General features: G+C 40.7%; 2 protein-coding genes across 23 annotated transcripts in view; one reads left to right on the forward strand and one right to left on the reverse strand.

Annotated features, from left to right (window-relative positions):
- CB1H4orf47 (chromosome B1 C4orf47 homolog) overlaps window positions 1–21,225 on the forward strand; it is a 533,217-nt gene that overhangs the window by 280,756 nt on the left and 231,236 nt on the right. Inside the window, exon 13 of one of the 2 annotated variants that reach the window (XR_008295851.1) lies at window positions 4,880–4,998. The gene's annotated coding sequence lies outside the window, so the exon portion shown is untranslated. Of the gene's footprint in view, window positions 1–4,879; window positions 5,767–21,225 lie in introns of those variants that run through there. The other variant, XR_008295850.1, reaches the window with a different exon arrangement.
- Window positions 1–21,225, reverse strand: part of SORBS2 (sorbin and SH3 domain containing 2) — a 221,302-nt gene that overhangs the window by 122,543 nt on the left and 77,534 nt on the right. The gene's annotated exons all lie outside the window — the stretch shown is intronic.

Genomic DNA, 21,225 nt, shown 5'->3' on the forward strand with positions numbered 1-21,225 from the left:
CCTCGCTCCATCAGCGAATTGCAAATCAATATGTCCAAAACATAATAAGGGTCCTACTAATTAGATATTTGGGATTATGTTAACACCGGTTTGATACCTTCTCCAATTAAGATCGAATTGCGTAACTGATGTAGCCAACTTTTTAGTATAGGTGTTGAGTTTCTCAAGTTTGACTAGAGAAATTTGTAGAACGTTATAGGTCTCACCAGTGTTTCAGTTCACACGGACTCTTGCCGTACGGCATCACCCGAGTGAGTTCTGAGGGACAAAAAACCCTACAGAAATTGCAGAGCCGGGGAAGCCTGTCTTTGGGCTCCTCCCACCCTCTCCGTGTTTTCCCCTCCCATCATCTCTTTGCATTATTATTTTTTTTTTGAACACAACTGGATCTACACTCTGGAGCACTTCTTACCATCTCTCCTCTTGTGTGTTTATTATCTCTCTTCCACCATAAGAATGTAAGCAAAGTTCCCAAACTTATTTGGGGTTCAGGTGACCGTACATAAGGCAGTCACAGAGTAAGATATGAATATGCTTGAAGGAGGGGCTATAGAACCTAAATTAGAGCTTTTTGAAGATCCCTACATTTCTCTCTCAAGTCCTGACCTGTCCTCCGGATTCCAGACTTGGAATGTGAACTGCCTACCCACACTTGGACGTGGCCAGTGTCCACCGGGGGCCCTTCAGTCACCCTGGCCCCTCCACTGCCCCCTCTCCTACCCTTTCCTGCAGCATGTCACTTCTCTGCAAACATCACCATTTCTGTTGCCCAGGCCAACCTATAGCCAAGCGACAGGATACAGCTCGTTTTTCTCTTGCATTTACGAGCAAATCCTACTATCTCTGCCTTCAAACTGTATCCAGAATCCAAATCCTCCTCATCACCTTCTCCACTAACACCTTCAACCTGAACTTAAGTCTGAACTATTCCAGTAGCCTTACGACTGGTCTCCCTTCGTCCACTCACACTCTATTCCCTAAGGACTGAGAATGAAGTCTCCAAAATCTGAGAGCGAGCACTCACCCAGCTGTTCAAAACCCTTCCATGGCTTCCCATCTCCCATCCTTACCATGGTCTGCAGGGTTCTCCATGCCCTGGGCCCTCATGATACTCCTGGCTTCATTGCTACCACCCACCCTCCATGCTCCCCGCCCCAGGCTTGCTGGCCATCTCACCGCTTCTGGGACATGCCAAGCCCACAGCGATCCCACAGTCTCTGCCACTGCTTGGGACCCTGCCTCTATGAATCCCTTTGGTTCTCCAGGTCTGTGCTCAAATGCCACTTTCTCAGAGACACCTGCCATAACCCCCCTCTGCCCATATATATAACGCCCACCTCAGTATTTCCTTTACCCTTCGAAAGTTTTTTTTCTTCAGAGCACTTCTCACCATCTCTCATCTTACATGTTTATTATCTCTTTCCCACCATGAGAATGTAAGCTCAGAAAACCAGGACCGTTATGGGGAGACTGTGATTCAGAGTCAGGAAATTCAGTCATGGGGTGGAGCCTACAGAGATCCCACCTGCACAATGGCATCTTGTGGCCCCACACAGGGTAGTTAGGGGAAAGGATGAATATTACAGACGACTAAAGTCAATATATTTTTTTTCCCTTAGGAAATCCAGACAGGTAGTCAACTTTACCAACTTTTACCACTTAGGCAGCTTTATCCACTTTAGCCCTTAGGCGGCTGTGGAAACCTAGCCGTTGTGGACGAGAGCACAAAAGAAAATCAAAGAGTGGAACAAGTCAGTGCTTTATAACTTGAACAATAGAAACTATAATCATCACTTGCTAATTGCTCCCCTATCATTCTATTTCAGCATTACATAAATTAATATTGCCACATGTTCATACTAAACACCATTATTTGCCTTTGTTGTATTCTCATGTGAAACTAGACAGACATCATGATCAGACTTTGGACTCTGGTCATGGGCATTGATTGCAAACAGTGCTGACGTAAGTCCGTGAAATTTGGAGTCACCACCACTACTCAGGATCTGAATTTTCAATCCTGTAAATGTGACCGAACAGCTGCCACCTCTCCTAGGTATAACGAAAAGGTTACTTTCTTGGTGGTAACAGGTTTCCCTACTTAGTTGTAGACGTGGCTGATTTCCTATGTTGCATTTAATTTCCTTTAGTTTTGTTAAGATTTTGAATAATGACGTACTGCCTTACACAATTAACACATGCATTTGAATGATTTGTCTTCGATTTCTTTCCAGAATAGTGTTCCAAATCATCGGAGGAGCCAGCAGATTGGAGTGTAGGATATTTCTGAGCAGGGTCTTACAGTAAATCTCAAAGCATGCCACCGGTCTGCTAGCTAGCCTCTGACGCTACAGTTGGTCTATACTTGGCTTTTACCAATACACTGAGCTGACGGAGTGCAGAATAACGGCAGGTTGAGCAAACTTAATGTTTCTCTCTCCCTATTTAAATTTGCTTTAGGCTCTTTTCTATCTCGTCAGCACCCAGAACTTGTAAACTAAAATTTGCACAGAAGTAATTTCAAACAGCTGTAACTACTGTAGCTCCGCCCCCTCCTTATCTGTGTGTTGCTTTCCCTCAATTCAGTTACAGGGTCCACCGCCTTCTGGAAGCAGGTGTCCCTCCTTGTGACGTAGCCTCTGGTCAATAGTCGCCTAATGTTACGTCACAGGCCTGCGTCATTCTCCTCACTTCGTCTCGTTGGGTGGGCATTTTCTCATCTCACCTCAGCCCCAGAAGGGTGAGTGCAGGACAATAAGATATTTTGAGAGAGAGAGAGAGACCACATTCACATAACTTTTATTACAATATGTTGTTATAACTGTTCTATTTTATTACTGTTGTTAATTTCTTTCTGTGCCTCATTTAGAAATTAAACTTTATCATAGATGTGTACATATAGGGAAAAATATAGTATATATAAGGTTGGGGACTGTCTGTGGTTTCAGGCATCCACGGGAGGTCTGGGATTGTGTCCCCTGAGGATGAGGGGGGAATGTCTGTAATGCCATCTTGCTGTCTCTGTGTCGCAAATCATTTTAAACTTTCACTTAGAAGTCATTTTCAGAGCACATGACTCCATGAAAAGATAAGGAATTGCGGTTTGGGACCACAATTTAAAGGCTTGTAAATCATCATTTAAAAAATAATCTGCTTTACAGTGGCGTTTTTCATGATGGGTTTTAGGAAATTACCAGTGTTTTCTAGTATATCTACAAGAGTTTGTTTGCAAATAAAAACACATTTATTTTACTTAACCATTAGCTTTATACCACTTTTGGAAAGCATGCCTACCTAATTTGAGAGAGCAATACTAAGAGTAAAAGGGGGTGTCATGAATATTTATGCTGACTTCACAGGGATAAAGAGGGATTATCCCAGGCAATAATGCAAAACGGGGATGATTTAACAAAATTCATTCTGTTTTAATACTAACTTAGTCTCTAGCAATTTACAGCTTTTCTCTCCAAGAAATATTCCTGCATTCTGAGAAAGAGATAACAAAGTTGTGAAAAGGCATGTAACAAGGTCAAAGGGACAGATGTAAAACAAAATAATGTAACTTTTCAGGTTAAGGAAGAAAAATTTTAAATTAAATGCAAAAAAATGAAGGCAGAAAAAATGGGACTGACATTTTAAAATCAGAAAAAGCGTTGGTAACGTTAACTACTTTTTTCCTAAGCCCTAATTTACCAGGATTAAAAGGCACTCCATTGAATTTAAAAACAATTTTTTTCATAACAGTAGATTAAAAACGATTTTATTTAATGAGTAGGAAATTTCCGGGCTCAACAATTTAAAATGCAAAAGACGGAAAATGTAGACAGAATCAAAATCCTTGGGAAGTATGCATGAGTGACAGCTTCATTCATGTTTCCCTCTCTTGGCTATGAATGGATTAAGGACACAGCTCAGAGGTAATAAATGAAAACTATCTAAGTGCTCAATAGATAAATGACAAATACTAACTGCTCAGTAAATGTTTCTGGGATATGTAAGAGAATATTTTTTTTACAAGGCTAGTCATGTTCACTCTACAACGTCCTATAATGCAAGTGCTGAAGAACACTGAGCAAACCAAAAGTCCATTATATTTCTTTAGTCTGCTCAAAGTGAGGTTGCGTTTCTATATGCAAAACACAAGCCAGAGACCTAAAAGAAAGCAGTCTTCTTCCTCTTCAGAATAAATAGAAACAGACACGATTTCTTTATCATCAGGAGATTTTGTAGAAAAAGTATTTCAGAACTGATGTTATGATCCTACTTATGGGCTCTTGTCAAGAACCGTAGGTAGCATCACCTTCTGCCTTGTTTCCTGACGGAGCAATGGGACTGGTACCTGATAATGTCTACTGCGGGGACAGGCTAGTTGGTGATCCAGAGCGCAGACTTTGGGCCCAATCCAACTGGGTTAAAAGCTCATTCTACCATATCCACATGGATAACTTCAGGCAACATATCCTCTCTCTGAACCTACGAAGTTTCTTCCTCTATAAATAGGGATAACAGTGGTGCCAACCTCCTAGAGTTGTTGAAGGAGCCAATGATTAATATGCACAAAGCACTTAGAAGTAGGTCTGGCACATAATGCCACAAATGTTACTACTACTGCTATTAAAAAGCCAGTGTTCCTTTGATGGTGATACTTGTGACTAGTGGCTGCATGGTTTCAGATAGGGTTCCCTTTCTTGCCGTGGTCATTTGTTCAGATGAATTCTCTAGTCAGGTCTCCTCTTTTTATAAACGAATTATTTTAGGAATGTACTAAATCTTGGTTTGAAGACATGAAATGAATCCTTCTAAAGTCACATTTGTTTCTTTCCTGCACAGATGGCTGAGTAGAATCTGTGTTGATTGCACCTTTATTTTGTACATTAAGGCTCTAAGAACAGCGGCTTCCTGAGACTGACTGGGAAACTGTTTTGATTGACGGGTCTCACCAGCACACCAGACTGTGCAGGCAGATAAGAAGCCCACTGGGAGAAGATATCAGGGAAGGTAAGGATGCCATGATCCCTTTATATGAGCGAGCTGGGGAACTGCTCTGGGAAGGGGAAACTGCAGAGCAGCAAAATGATCTTGATCACTAGTGACATTTAATTGCAATTAGGTTTTTAACAACAGCAAAAAAAGATTATAAAGCTCTTCGGTTTCTTTCACATCAAACGGCCCATGCTTGGAATATTGTCGTGTGCATTCTTCCTGCAACACCATCAAAAACAGGTTCACTGTATTTGCAACATACTGAGAAGAGTTAATGGCCAGTGCAGGAGTTCTCCTGGCTTCAGAGTTCAAAGTTATCTGCTCCCAGATGCAGCCACACAAATTGTTCCCTGAGAGTAATCTTCAGTGAGTTGTTAGGAGATGACCGGTTTATGTTTTCCTTTGATTATAGGGCATAACCGCCCCACTGTCAAAATGCCAAAAGTTAAAAAAAAAAAAAAGGCAGTGATTGCTTAAGAATAATGTTTTCCTGTTGCTTGCAGTGAGGTATTGAAACCTGGACTATTTTGCATACAAGGAGATCAAGGGAGCCAAAAAGATCTATGTGGTATAAGAATTGTTATCTGAGGGGGCGACTGGGTGGCTCAGTCAGTTGAGCGTCTGACTTCAGCTCAGGTCATGACCTCGCAGTTGGTGAGTTCAAGTCCTGGTCGGGCTCTGTGCTGATGCTGACAGCTCAGAGCCTGGAGCCTGCTTCGGATTCTGTGTCTCCCTCTCTTTCTGCCCCTCCCCCGCTTGTGCTCCCTCTCTCTCTCTCAAAAATAAATAAACATTAAAAAAGAAAAGAATTGTTACTAAGACCGATTACATGTCAATGGTAGTCAGCACGTGACCAATGCTTCCTACATATTTGTGTAATCAAACCAAGTCATGAGTTTTTAGCAGTTTCTTAAAAAATAGTATTATGCATAGGTATGGTGAATGGCTTATGGTTTAAAGGAAGTGCTTACACATATTGGTAGGCACCTGGCATGGGTCAAAAGAGGTAAAGGGCCAGCAACGGAGGAGTTTAATTAAGCTCAAACCTCTGGATAGAGGTAAAATAAAAAGAGAAAAGACTGTAACTCTTCTGGCCCCAACACCAGGGCTCATTTTGTTATGCCATACCATCTCTTGGACATACGGTTATGTGATATGCAATTGTTTTTCTGTGATAGCCAATATAGTGATTAAAAGTGACAACCCGGTTTTAAATAATAACTACTTACTGGCTGTGTGAATTGGACTGAATTACTTACATCCTCTGTGCCTCAGTTTCCATTCCTATAAAATGGGGGAAAATAATAGTATATACTTCTTAGGATCAATGTAGGAATTGACCTATATAATTACAGTGAAATAATATATGTAATATACTAGAAAATATTATTCTTAGCAAAGTGCCTGATACGCAAAAATGTTTAAGGGGCCATAAGATAAGCTATCATTTTCACTATGATTGTTAGTATTTTTAACATTATTTTACTGCATCCTGAACAAGTTTAACACCACCTGAGAGCTTGAGGATCAGGTATATGAAACCTGAAAAAGTTGAGAAGCCACAAGTTTAGATAAATAGGGGAAATGAACAAAAGCAGGAAAAACTCAAGGAAGCAAAGAGAAAGCTGAGGTTTTCTTAAGTCTGCTGTCCTGTTAGTTGTGGGTTACCACCCTATACTCAATAATTTGGTGTATATGCGCCTCAGGCTGCCTAAGGCTGGCCACTTATTAAGCAGATCCTGTGAGCAAGGGCATCTATGTTTATGACACTTGAACCTCGTGTTTGCCTGGGTGTTGAGCAACAGAATGTACAGACCTCTGGGATTTGGGAGCTCCAGGTTCTGGTCGCTAACTGGGTGGGTGTCCTCAGGGATCTTTCGGCCTTTGTGGACTTCCATTTCCTCATTTGCAAATGAGGTAGTTGGACATTGTCTCTTTGATCTCCACATTTTTGCAATTTTATGATCTGTCTTTATAAGAGCCGTGTCTGCTCTAGTTTCTTTTGCAGGTGAGCTCTGGGCAAATCTGTCATGTGGGAACCCAGAGTTGCAAATCAGAAACAGTTAGATGACCTCCTTTTGCTCTACAAACGAGTAATACGCTCCATAAATGGATTATCAGATCCTGTTAAATAGCAAGAGCGCCCAATGACTCTGAAATCGAATCTGGTTTACAATAAAACAGCTTATCTGTTGCCTATTGTGTAAAGCAAAGTGTGCGATAGAGTTGTTTAAATGGTGCACTTAAAAAACTGCCCTGGCAAATCACTTTCTTCGAGAGAGGTTACCAAGAAAAATGCAAAAGGAAAATTCAGTGTTTCTGGTTTGGAGAAGCAGCAGGTGCGAGTCACAGCTCTGGTACTAAATCGAGAAGGCTCTGAGGAGAATGACGTCAACAGACTTGCCGGTATTATTTTTATGGAGACTCTCAAACCACCATGAACGGTACACTGTAATCAATTATTAAATGTGATCCAGGGTAGGGCAGTCTATGCTAACACAATTCAGATACGTTTTTCTCTCCAGCATTCTGTTATCAGTTATGTGATATATAGAGTAACAGTTAATAAGGATCAGTTTCTGCAACTCCATCCTGCAACCTACTTTTTTATTGTAAATAAACCAGATGAGGGGGAAAAAGGCAAAGGGAGAAAGTGCCATGTTTCAAGCCATTTGTCTTGGTATTTTAGCGACAAGCTTAATCTAATTAATTGTATTTGGCGCTGACTAGCTTGGCATAAGGTGTTAGCTTTCAGCTGCAAATGAGTAGCGCTTGACAAGGTGAGAAATCCTCCTTTGATTGTGAAATCATCCAAGATGCATTTCTAATCTCTTTTGAAAATGAAAGCCCTAGGACTACGTGATTAAAACAAAAACCAAAAACCCCAAATCCCCTCTTATACCTAACAGCTGAGCTCTGCAGTGGAGGACGATAGCCTGGTCACTACACATGGCAGAGAGAGTTGTCCCCACATACTCAACCTTCTTACCTTGTACTAGAAGTTTTAACCGGGCACATGGCTTTGGCCAGACAAAGACGACATTTCTGTTTCCCTTGCTTTGCTATCAAATTTTGGTTGGTGAGTTTGAGAGGAAATGATGTGTGTGCCCTCCAAGGAGCCGTGGCCTTAAAGGGAAAGGACATTCCAACTACTTTCCCCTTTTCTCCTCTCTGGGGAGAGGTGTGAGGCTCTGGAACAGCCATCTTGAACATAAAAGGGAAGCCGTGTGTTGAGTGGGGAGGAAGGAGCCTAGGTGTCTGATAATTATGGACCTACTCCTCTTGTGTTACCAGTTTGTGCTTTTACATGAGTGGGCAATAAATATCTCTCGTTTAAGCCTCTATTGCTTTTGGATCTCTGTAACAGGCCTGAGCTTTTATCCCAATGAATGGACTGGACACTTGGAATCCAACACGTTATAATAATCTCATTCAATTTATGCCTAGTTACAAGGAGAATGTCTGTGAATTTTTGGTAAATTTTATTTTCCTTCTGTCACATGTTGAAATGTTGGCTAGTAAACATATTCCTGGTGGCACCATAACCCTGTGCTGCTTTTGAAGATCTAATTTCCTCCCTCCATCCCTCCCTCTCTTCCTTCTTTCCTTCCTTCCTTCCTTCCTTCCTTCCTTCCTTCCTTCCTTCCTTCCTTCCTTTCTTTTTTCCTTCCTTGAATGCTTTATCATCTCCACTGGACTACAAATTCCTTGACAAGAACAAGACATACATTCCGCGTTCTGTTGTTTTCTATCCCAAAGACTAAACACAGAGTTTTACACATTGAAACAGTCCTTGCTGAGCCTTTGTTCAAGAAATACTCAAAAGACATGCACAGAGCTGCGTTAATTTTTGACATCACCATGCATTTAACCAAATTCCTGAAATGAACAATTTGAAAACAAGTGCCTAAATTGTATGTAAAATTTGATTTCTAAGTTTCCAGACAGACCTTGTTAATCACTAATGATAACAATACATTTAAAGAGACATTTCAGCAGAGTTTAAAATGATTCAGTAGCTCAAGAAAGAGCCTTAGGCACAACGAACAGTAATATGATATTAATAAGATGGAATTTGTAAATCTGTAAAGCAGCACCCAAAGCCCAATATTTATCCCCTTATTGATTATTTCTGGTAAAAATTAACTGAAGGTTGAGGGAGTCCAAGCCATAAAAGATGAAATATCCATGGAATGTGTTACAGGGAACAAAATTATTTATTCTGTAGTTTAGAAAATAAATTGGCAAAAAAAGGCTTAAATTCCTCATTTTTCCTGAGTTGATACCAGTAGATTCTGGTTATTCACATATAATGTAAACTTTTTTACCCATGAGAGAACAAGTTGTTGAGTCAAATTGTATTTTACTTTGTATATAATACATTGTGTGTATAATGCCTTTTGTCTTTACAACGCAGAAATAGGGACAATGTTAGCATTCCTAGACATTTTCTAAAAAAATTCCAGAAGTATATCTCTGTCAAAAAAAGGCAAAAGCTCCCTTGTATCGAAGAGGGTGGGCCCGGCTTGCAGGTGTTCCTTGCCAACCCACCTTAGGAGAAAACTGTACTGGGTGCCGGAAGACATTTTGTTTATTATCCTTTGATTTTGAGACCTGGAGAATATGTTTCCTGCGTTTTTGAAAGATATTTACAGTATCATCTCAAAGAATGAATTACTGTTTTTTCACCGTGGAGCTGTCGATAAATCTGTCCCTTGGAATGAGGCATTGTGGGATGAGGAACATGGAATCAGGCTTTAAAGGCTCTTCAGATTCTGAACTGAAATGATATCACCAAAAAAAAAAAAAAAAAAAGCAGGGGGGAAGCATGTGAGGTGATGGATGTGTTAATTAACTCTGTGGGGGAATCCTTTCACAGTGTGTGCATCAAATCGTCATGTTGTATGCTTTAAATATCCCATAATTTTATTTGTCAGTTATACCTCAGTGAAGCTGGGGGTGGGGGGGAAGCTTAGACTTCAGCCAAGGTTTCCAACATCTACTCATCCATGTGACTAGAGGCATGTCACTTTGTCTACGCTGGCTTCCGTTTTCTCCCCTTTGCCATGGGAATGGTGCTAAACATCCTGGTCTGTCTACCTCATGACATCAGTCAGGCTAATAAGAGACAGTCTAGACCAAAATACACCTTGAACCAAAAAATGAATTGCAATAAAAACCAACTTCCTAATTCTCCTGCTCTTTCAGTGTGATGGGGACATTCGATGTGTTATCTTTTTGTAGACAAGAACACTGTGGTGATTGACTTTCTGTAAGAATACAGCACAGGTTAGCAGCGAAGTCTTCTGAAGCGTGTGTAAGCAAATTCTGGAGCAGCCAGTAAAAGACAGAACTCTGTTTTCTCACATTCACATGGAATTTTGATCCAGACGCGAAATGTAAATGAGGTTGGGAGGCAAACGCTATGGAGAAAGAATTTTTTTGGTGTAACCAGAAGATGAACCCTAGACCACAGTTTCAAAGAAGCCAAATACTTTACTGTAAAGTAGAATAAGAAAATACCAGATCTTTATGCAAGAGCAAAAGAGTTTGTGTTTAAAAATGCTGTGGAGAAAAGAGGAGCTGTTTTGGGAGACGAAATCAATCGCTTGAGGAAGGGGCCTGCTCCAGAGAACTGAGGTCTTCCTCTTAGAAATTACAGACTTTTGTTCCTTATAATTAGGTCCAGTGTTGCTCAACTTCCAAACAATTCAGAGGAAACTATTATGTGAGATCATAATTTTCCTCCCAAACAACCTTATCAATGTGTAGCAAAGTGTCATAAGGGAGGAAAATGAGAAGTTCTTTAGCTTTGAGCCAAAACAATAATTTGAGCCCCGGGTCATTATAAAAATGGATACCACTGATACCTGCTAAAGGGTCATGAGTTATGTAAGAGATGTTGGACTAATCACCCTTCACAACAGCCCTGAAAAAATAAATGAAAAGGAGATCATGGTTGACCAGTGAGGGGCGGGGGAGGGCAGATAAGGTGATGAAATGGGTAAGCTTTGTGATTGGTGATGAAACATAACCAGGGCTGGAACTGTAGTCACTCTGGGTCAGAATTTTGAAAAAATTTTGGAAGAGTAGGACTTGAAGAAACAATAAGGGACCTTTCCCTTCATCCCTAGGTCAGCCCTAACAACCCTGTTTCCTTTTTCTTTTAGTAAAGGGTGACGTATTGAGAACACCTTTGATATTTAGTGTCTGTTAGCCTGACCTCTTACACCCCGTTAATGTTACTTAAAGCTCTACCCAAAATGGGTACCCTAAGTGCAGGAAAATAACCAGTTTTCTAAGATTTAGTATAATTTAATTTAATAGTTGAAGTGGGCCAGAGCTGAATCCACATCATCATAGGGGGAAGGAGAACATCTGAGAAATTAATCAATCCCAGAGCCATTTAAAGGCATATTGTATTTTGGGCACAACTTTGGCCATAAAAGCGAGCACCTGAAATAACACAGATACCTTTTCGCTGTGGCATAGCAGCAACTTCACTGAAAACAGAAAAAGCCTCTTTTGCTCCGTCTCCTTTCAGAACGTTGAAAACAGTCTTATGTTTTTGGAGAATAAGTACCAACTGAGTTTGAATTATGGATCCCATAGAATGGGTATGTTTTAATGAGCTTAAACCTAAGCGACATATGTTAACAAGAGTGATTTATTTCTAGGAGGATCCTGAGAAAATAGCTGTGAGTTTTCAAGGGAAGCTAGGAGGAAAAAAAAGAAAAAAGACCCAACAGGCCGATACAAAGAAGGCTCAATACCCATAAAAAGCAGAGACACGGATTTGCCTCAAACAGTATTCTGAGCCTTATTCTATTCATTTCCTTAGAATAATTTCCAGTATTTGTTAAGGCACAGACAACCGGGGGCTCCACGTGGGAAGTGTGTCTTTGGAATTATCTAGTGCATCTTTTTTAAGCGTGTGTCTTTCTAGTTCAGTTATCTCTGTAGGGCCTTTGAGGAACCACTGGAGCTCACAGCCATAGAGCAGGACTTTGACCTAGCTTCAGTGAATGTCAAGGTCCTGGGTCATGAGGCGTGAAGAGAGAGCAGCTGTAGTATATTAATCTAGACTCCAGCAGTGTTACAGCTGCATATTTACAACCACTTGACTCACTTCACCCCGTTCTTGTTATGCCTTGTACACAAAGCGCAGACACCTAAAAAGGTACAGTCTTCATGGTTTTTAGTATGTTCGCGAACACTCATACTCCCAAGTTAATTTTGCTCCTCTCTTGCATATGCCAGTTCCTTTACAGCTGGACAGCAGGAAGCAGTTCTGAGAAGTTAGCTTTTCATGGTTTCAACCTCCAAGTTCACACCCCAAGCTTAGTATGAAAAAGATCTCGGGGTGCCTGGGTGGCTCAGTCGACTAAGCGTCCGACTCTTGATCTCGGCTCAGGTCAGGATCTCACGGTTTGTGGGTTCGAGCCCCATGTTGGGCTCTGCGCTGACAGTGTGTGGAGCCTGCTTGGGATTCTCTCTCCCTCTCTCTCTGCCCCTCCCCCATTTGTGCTCTCTCTCTCTTTCGGAAAAAAAAAAAAACTTAAAAAGATCCTGGTTTCCTTGACTTACATATAGCTGCTTTGGCTTTTTTTTGAGGATGCTTGGGTATTTTAGGGAGAAAAAGACACCGTAAATTTAGATCTTAAGCAGTGCTGGGACAACTTTTGTGTGTTTTTATCGAATACTTGGGATAGTTTCATGCATAGAGAGTGAAAAAAGGAAAAAAAAATAGCAGCTAGTTAATGGTCTTCATAGCTTCCAGAAGAAACTAGTTATCCTTCAACAGCAATTATTTTCTGGTGTGCTGTGATATTTGCAGAATTGATCTCTGTGACAGAGTCCTTATGAGCTGGCTGATGATCAGGTTTGTAGTTTGTCTTTTGGATCTTAAGTAGGTGTACCTAACTTAACTTTCCCACCTCTCTTCACCACCATTTATACTGTGCTAGAGGACTCTTCCTAAAACCTAGTCCAATTACCTCACTCCCTCCTTTCAAAACTTATGGGGGCTCTTGGTCATCAGAAAGGCCAACTTCTGGGGCGCCTGGGTGGCTCAGTCGGTTAAGCGTCTGACTTCAGCTCGGGTCATGATCTCGTGGTTCCTGAATTCAAGCCCCGCATGGGGCTCTGTGCTGACAGCTCGGAGCCTGGAGCCTGCTTCGGATTCTGCGTCTCCCTCTCTCTCTCTGCCCCTCCCCCTGCTCACGTTCTGCCTCTCTCACACTCTCTCAAAAAATAAACACTAAAATAAAAATAAAAATAAAAAAGGCCAACTTCTGACACTCTAGAATGACCTTAAGGCTGTGACCTGATCTGACTCTATTCTCCTTTTTCAATATCATTTTCACCTCATCCCTCACTTCACCTATGTCTCTCTGCTCTTCCTGAATCCCCCATGATGTCCATGCTATTTTCCTGATCTGGATTTGGAATTTCCTTAACCTTTTATTTCCTCAAATCCCAACCAGTTTTCAAGGCTTCCCAACTGCTGAATTAATCTCTATTTCTTTAGGTGTTTTTTTTAAAATACTTTTAATGTGTTTAAACCCTGTAACACACATTTTGTCTTCCCCTGGTCAAAAATAGTGTCTGAAAAAATCACGCATGTATTTTTTGTAGCCTCAAACACAGAGACTCTCAAGCCAGCTTGTTCATGTGTCCAGCGTACTGACTATAATTACTCTTCGTGTTGGTACTAGAATACTTCTTCCCTATGTCATGTCTGTCTGTCTCTGTCAATATAATATCTGTGAGATGAAGGCTAATTTCTTTTTTATGCTACATTTCTCATTGCATCCAGTTCAGCACCTGGCACATCTTATATGCTCAATACATTAAAAAAAAAAAAAAAAGAATCAGGCATAAGATTGTTGCCAGTTTACATTTTATTTAGTTATTTTTTATTAAAAATTTTTTTTAACGTTAATTTTTTTGAGAGAGACAAAGCGTGAGCAGGGGAAGGGCAGAGAGAGAGGGAGACACAGGATCTGAAGCAGGCTTCAGGTTCTGAGCTGTCAGCACAGAGCCCGACACGGGACTTGAACTCACAAACCACGAGATCATGACCTGAGCCATAGGTGGACACTTAACCGACTGAACTACCCAGGCGCCCCCGTTGCCAGTTTATATTTTAATGGAGAGCCCTTTTTAAAGCAATTACAGTAAATCTTTGATTAGTTCCATAAAAAGATTTAGACATCTATTTTTGAACATTTCTCCTGTTCATATTTACAATGAACTTCAGCCTTCCGCGAGTCAATAGCTACAAACCATTATAACCTGCTATAATCCAGTAGTTACAAAAGGATGGGAATTACTCTGCAAAAAGCGCTGTGCTGCAGAGATTCTAGCTTGGGATCATTTCCACTGGTGCTGGAAATTCTAGCTAATCATCCTTATTCAAAGGACAAGCTGCATTTGACAAAGCTTCTAAATGTTGGTTCCTGGCACCTGCCGTGTAGAAGTCTATTCCAGAGGATCAAACAAAATACAGCCTCCCAATATAGCCTCTAGGAGTGCTACCTTGAGGAAGTTACCTAATCTTTCCAAGCCTCAATTTCCTCACCGAGAAAAACTGTGTATAACAATTCTGTGATGAGAATCCCAAGAGGTAATCAATCAAAATTCTAACTTTGTGCTGGGATATCATTAATCAGGAAATAACCACTCTTGTTTTTATTATGATCTTTGCTATGGTTCATATAGTACTTATATCCACTGCTATTAATTTCAGGCTCATCATTTCTTTCAATTTCATTTTCTCAAATAAGTTATCATATTAATCTTTTCATTCGTTTTTCTGTCTCTAGTTCTCTCCCCAGCACCCCCCTCCCTCCCTCTCTCTCACTCTCTCTCTCTCTCCCCTGCAACACCCCCCCCCCCAGTCTCTCCATTGGATGGTGCTGTTGTTACAAGGTCAATCTTTTGAAAAGGAACAGTGACTTCACATTATCTATTAATAAATTCCAAGTCAAGCCCGGCACAATATGTTCCCAACCTAATTTTCAGGACGTTATACTCTATTTCCTTTCTTATAGTCTGTTCTTCAGTAAAATTGGACTTTTGGCGGCTTCTTCTTACGTGCATTTTATGTTTCAGCCTTCCTTTGAGTTTTATGAGCACATTTTAACTGGGGGCCTGCCGTGTGCCTGATGTCGTTTTGGGTCTTAGAGGTGCCAAAATAATCAAGACAAGTCCCTGTCTCCCAAGAGCACGTGACTGGGGTGGCACGGCAGATATGGTTTTGAGTCACGTTTTTTTGTGATATGTTTCCTCCATTGGGATTACTCTTAATTACTCTTAAAATCATATCCATTTCTTAGAGGCTCATCTCGAAGTAGCTCCTGTGTAAACAACATAAATGGCTTGCTCTCTCATTTAAGTGAATGTACGTCTTTGAGCCACTTCATCTTGTCTTATTTATTTTTTGTTTTTGTTTTTGTCTTTTGAGGATAGGTACCATACTTCATTCACTTTTGTATTCTTCATTGTGAATCATAAATAGTAGGCTTTCAGGAAATACTTGCTGAATTACTAAAGCAACCTACTAGTAGAATTTGATTTTAATTTTTTTTTAACATTTATTCATTTTTGAGAGCAAGAGCAGGAGCAGGGGAGGGGCAGAGAGAGAGGGAGGCACAGAATCCGAAGCAGGCTCTAGGCTCTGAGCTGTCAGCACAGAGCCCGACGCGGGGCTCGAACTCACAGACCGCAAGATCGTGACCTGGCTGAAGTCGGACGCTTAACCGACTGCGCCACCCAGGTGCCCCAGAATTTGATTTTAAATAGAAAAATACCCAAAGTTTTCATGGTCATTTCTGTAAAGACCTGTCCCCCTAAATACTCAGTCTAGCAAAGCTTACTTGTTAGGAGCTGCTTAAGCTGAATACTTGATAGTTTTAGAAACCACATTTAAAGAGATAGAAGGAGATTGATACACCCCCCCCCCCCATACACACACAGACTAGACTTAGCTTGAGTCAATAGGGAGATTGGATGCTTATTTTCTTTTACTGTTTGTGCTACAAGTATATATGATTGATATATTAGAAACTTATTGAAACAGATGCAAAAAATAGAAAGACATACATATAAATATAAAGATAAGGATAAATATAGTATGGGAGCCTGGACATTGACCAGAGATTTCACAAATAGAAGTATTAGAAATGTGTCTGGGAGGAGGGTCTGTTTTTAGCACATTTGGACACCCATCTTTAAATATGAGACACATTTCTGGAAAGAACACAGGGTCCTGTGAGTGAAGTATTGGGTTGCCTTGTATTATATTTACTTGAAGCTACTACAGAGAATCAACAAAAGTGTGAAGGGAAAGCAAAACCAAATGAGTTTCGTTTTAGAGACATTAAATATGCCCGTAGCAGATTTAGATCCCTGAACAGATGCTTTCACAAAAGCAGCAGCATCTGGAAGTACGCACACATGTTCCTCTCTTACACTCCTTGGCATTATCTCCATGGTTACTAAATGAGTCACTCATTTCTATCAACACTGATGTGATAGAAATAGCTTCATCAAAGCGAATTCTCTTCTCCTCTGGAAAGTGGACAGATTATTAAGGAATGTCCACAGTTTGCATGAATGATCCTATTACTTCTTTTTTTTTTTAATGTTATTTATTTATTTTGAGAGAGAGAGAGCACGTGAGCGAGTTAGGGGAGAGGGGCAGAGAGAGAGAGAGAGAGAGAGAGAGAGAGAGAGAGAGAGAGAGAGAGAGAGAGAGAGGAGAGAATCCCACGCAGGCTCTGCTCTACCAGTTCAAAGCCTCACTCGGGGCTAAATCTCATGGGCTGGAAGATCATGATCTGAGCAAAAACCAGGGAGTTGGATGCTTAACCAGGTGCCCCGTGATCCTGTTACTTCTACGGTCACAATTGCAGCTAACTCAAATAGGTCCCAGGGTCAACATATTGTGCTGATGACTTACTCTCAAAGTAATGGTACTCACATACAAGAAGTTAGGAAGGTGTTAGTAAATTCAGTAGTTGGCTCTTTATTATGCTCTATTGTAAGGACATTTTTGATGAGTCAATTTTATGAATTTGAATACTTTTGATTCTTTGAAATTAGTGAAAACTTAATAATTTTGTTATCAGATTACCAAATTAAGGCTTTTATCAGATCATACCTGCATTAAGAAAGAAATGCCAGGGGCACCTGGGTGGCTCAGTCGGTTGAGCGGCCGACTTCGGCTCAGGTCACGATCTCACGGTTTGTGAGTTCGAGCCCCGCGTCGGGCTCTGGGCTGATGGCTCAGAGCCTGGAGCCTGCTTCTGACTCTGTGTCTCCCTCTCTCTCTGCCCCTCCCCCATTCATGCTCTGTCTCTCTCTGTCTCAAAAATAAAATAAACATTAAAAAAAATTTTTTTTTTTTTTAAAAAAGAAAGAAATGCCTGAGGGATTCTCAGAGCCTGGAGCCTGCTTCTGACTCTGTGTCTCCCTCTCTCTCTGCCCCTCCCCCATTCATGCTCTGTCTCTCTCTGTCTCAAAAATAAAATAAACATTAAAAAAAATTTTTTTTTAAAAAAGAAAGAAATGCCTGAGGGATTCTCTTCAATCAGCTTCTTTTAAAATGTGTTGATGAGGAAATAAGCCTTATTTAGCTAGGTTATTAAACCATTATGCAATTAATAAAATTTGATTTCCAAATAATGTCCCGTGGTTAGGCTTATTTTATTTTGATAAAGCCAGGCTCTAAGATACACATTTTAAGATACAGTAAGAATAGCTTGTCCAAGAGAAATAACTAAATCCAAATAAAACCACCTCAATCACTGTTTTGAATTACTGGTTAATGTTTGTCCCTGAATCTGCTCCGGGCAGGTTTCATGCTTTCTTTGACGAGTGACTCTTGTGGGAATATGATTGGCTTTTGAGGTAACACCCATCCTGGTGGCATAATCCTTGACCAGGGGTCTGATATTAAAAAACAAAACAAAACAAAAAAGGCTTGAGGTATACATGGTCAATTTCTTATATATAATTTGAGTTTTCATAAACCTATGGAGGATAACTTTTGTGAACATTATGAGAATGTTCAAAAGAAGATTTTTTATTCCAAAAACAACGTGCTTGTTTCCTAGGTCTGTGGGCCTATCCAACCAGCCCAAGAATAGGACTCAATTAAGATTCTCTCCACCATGTGGCGACCAGAGATCCAACATAATGCCAATGACTGTATTACCTCAAAAAGGCTCATTCGTGGTGTGGTGGAAAGAGTGTGGTCATGAATCCATGCTTTTAGGCTCGTCAGACAAATGTTTTCACCTGACTGTGGGGTTGATAAGGACCCTTGGCTTGCCAAAAATCTGCATTTGTGGTTGGGGATCACTTGAAAATATTTTGCTAAGGTTCTGTTTTTGCCATTCTATCTAACGTTGAAACCATTGGTGAATCTTGTGTTCTAGGTAAATACTGGTGAATACTTCTTTCACTACTGCCTTTTGACCATTCTTATCTCATATGTGGAGGTCAATAAGACTGTTTTTGACTAGTGAAACCACGGGGCCTTATTTCTAAATCTGGTTAACCAGCTGCCTCCTGCATCCACCTAGCCATCACAAAATCACGGACAATGGCACTAATTATTTTAATTCCTAATTCTAAAGTTAATCGTGGTGCTTTTCAAATCAGGAAGAAAATAAATTAAGATGCAGTGTTATTTACTGGTCTCCTGGGAGATGTCACAGGTTTGTCATTAAATCGCACTTTTAGTGTTGGTTTTCAGGGCTTTGAAGACAAGCAGACAGTGGAAATCCCAGCTGTGAGTCCCATTTGCTCTGGGAGGAGGCAGAGATGATGGCCCATTCCTTTTTTTTTTTTTTTTAATTTTTTTTTTTAATGTTTATTTTTGAGAGAGACAGAGATAGAATGTGAGTGGGTTAGGGGCAGAGAGAGAGAGAGAGAGAGACACAGAAGCAGAAGCAGGTTCAAGGCTCTGAGCTGTTGGCACAGAGTCGGACGCGGGGCTCGAACTCACAAGCTGTGAGATCATGACCTGAGCTGAAGTCGGACGCTCAACCGACTGAGCCACCCAGGCGCCCCGATGATGGCCCATTCCTAACAGTATCTCCCTCAGTCAAACTGTGCTGGTCACCCTTTAGGAGCCAAATACATGAGGGAGTAATGAAAGAATGAATGAATGAAGTCAGCCCTCCAGTCTTTCCTTCCTCAGCTGTAGAATAGAATGATATTTACCACTGGTTGCGTGAGAATTTAATACATGTAAAGTGTTTAGAGCAGGGAATAACATATGATAAGAATTCTATGACAGATAATTGTTTATCTTTGTATCAGAAGGCCATATCTCCGATTCACAGAGGCTGCTTCTTTATTTTCCATTCTCCTTAATTTCCTTACGTGTCATACAGTATAAGTTCTACTGGTATTAAACAAGGAAAACTCTTATCCAGGGTAAAGCTGCTAAAAACTTCCAAGTCTGTATACTTGAAAAACAAAGAGAATCTAGATTTTTCATCGACTTTCTACCCATCTCTCTCTGGGTCAGCTGACCAAATGCTTTTAGAGGACTCCTCTCTAAGAGCCTAGAGACAGGATTTTCTTCTGTATTTCCGTTCTCGGAATAAGTAAAGAACAGAACTAGATGGTGTGTGCCTTCTGTCTGCCTCATCTTTATGGTAAACTGATTTGGGCATAACACCCCTCCCATCCAGCCGCTTGACACAGCAGTTCTGAAGGTTCTGAATCATGAATACTCAGGGTTAGTTGATTCTAGAAGATCATCCAACTTAACATTTGCTGAGATCCCTAGTTTCCAGCCCGTGAAATACAAGCAATAGTGCAGATCTTCAGGTTTGTGGGAAGGCACTTTATTACTTTTTTCTCTTTTTCTTCTCAGCCTAATGACTCACATTCAGATGCTTCTGCCCAATTTTAGAATTATCATGATCTACTTGGCAGGAAAAAGAAGCCCATAGCATTTTATGTTCAGCATAACTTATGTAATTTTTTTCAAGGGATGAGAAAAATACAACATTTGATGTAGAAGCATTTCTAAATTCTTTAACATTAAGAGATGCAAAAATTTAGTATTTTATCGTGGGGTGTGTTGTAACTTACATATTTGTAGCTAATATATTTACATTTTCAAAGAATACTTAATGATATAGAAAGATATTCTAAAAGTATAAGATGCAAACCAACACAAGCAGTGTAATTCTAATTTGGGTTTTTATTTTTATTTTTATTTATTTATTTTTTCAACGTTTATTTATTTTTGGGACAGAGAGAGACAGAGCATGAACGGGGAAGGGGCAGAGAGAGAGGGAGACACAGAATCGGAAACAGGCTCCAGGCTCTGAGCCATCAGCCCAGAGCCCGACGCGGGGCTCGAACTCACGGACCGCGAGATCGTGACCTGGCTGAAGTCGGACGCTTAACCGACTGCGCCACCCAGGCGCCCCTAATTTGGGTTTTTAAAAAGGTCACTGTGGGCGTGCCTGGGTGGCTCAGTTGGTTAAGTGCCTGACTCTTGATTTCAGCTCAGGTCATGATCTCACTGTTCTTGTGACGGAGCCCGTATCATGCTCCACGTAGAGAGCATGGAGCCTGCTTGGGATTCTCTCTCTCCCCCTCTCTCTCTCTCTGCCCCTCTCCCACCCTGCTCTTTCTCTCTCTGTCAAAATAAACATTAAAAAAATTAAAAAAAAATTAAAATGTCACTATGAATTTGTCTTTAAAAAAACAGGAAAGAAATATCCCCAAATGTTTGATAAAATTTTTGTAAAATCACCCTTTTCTCTTTTGTGAAACCTGCATTCTCCCGTTCACAGGGACCCTGTCAGGACCCCTGAGAGACTCTACTAAGTCATGTCTCAGCACTTAGGAATCTTGAAAAATAAAGGCAACAATATACATTCAATGAATCCTAATAGAACACTGTTCCTGCTGGAACAGGTAAACGAGGTCGGCCCCTGTAAATCCTGGAGGGGGCTTTAGTCCAACCTAGCCGCCCAGCAGTGTTCTATCCAAATTCCATTGTGACTGACAAAATGGTATATTGATAATGACTTTTAAAAGTCGCTGCTCTCTCTGCTTATCGAGTATTTTTCCTATGGAAACCACTACACAGTTATGTGGGGTTTTTTGCTTTTTTTGCTTTTTTTTTCTAAGCGGGAAGAAATGACTCACGCCACTCATTATTTTGCGTCTTTTTCTCATGGTCGAGTAGCCATACTCTTTTAA

Source organism: Acinonyx jubatus, chromosome B1 (genome assembly GCF_027475565.1).
Source record: "Acinonyx jubatus isolate Ajub_Pintada_27869175 chromosome B1, VMU_Ajub_asm_v1.0, whole genome shotgun sequence".
NCBI classification, from domain to species: domain Eukaryota; kingdom Metazoa; phylum Chordata; class Mammalia; order Carnivora; family Felidae; genus Acinonyx; species Acinonyx jubatus.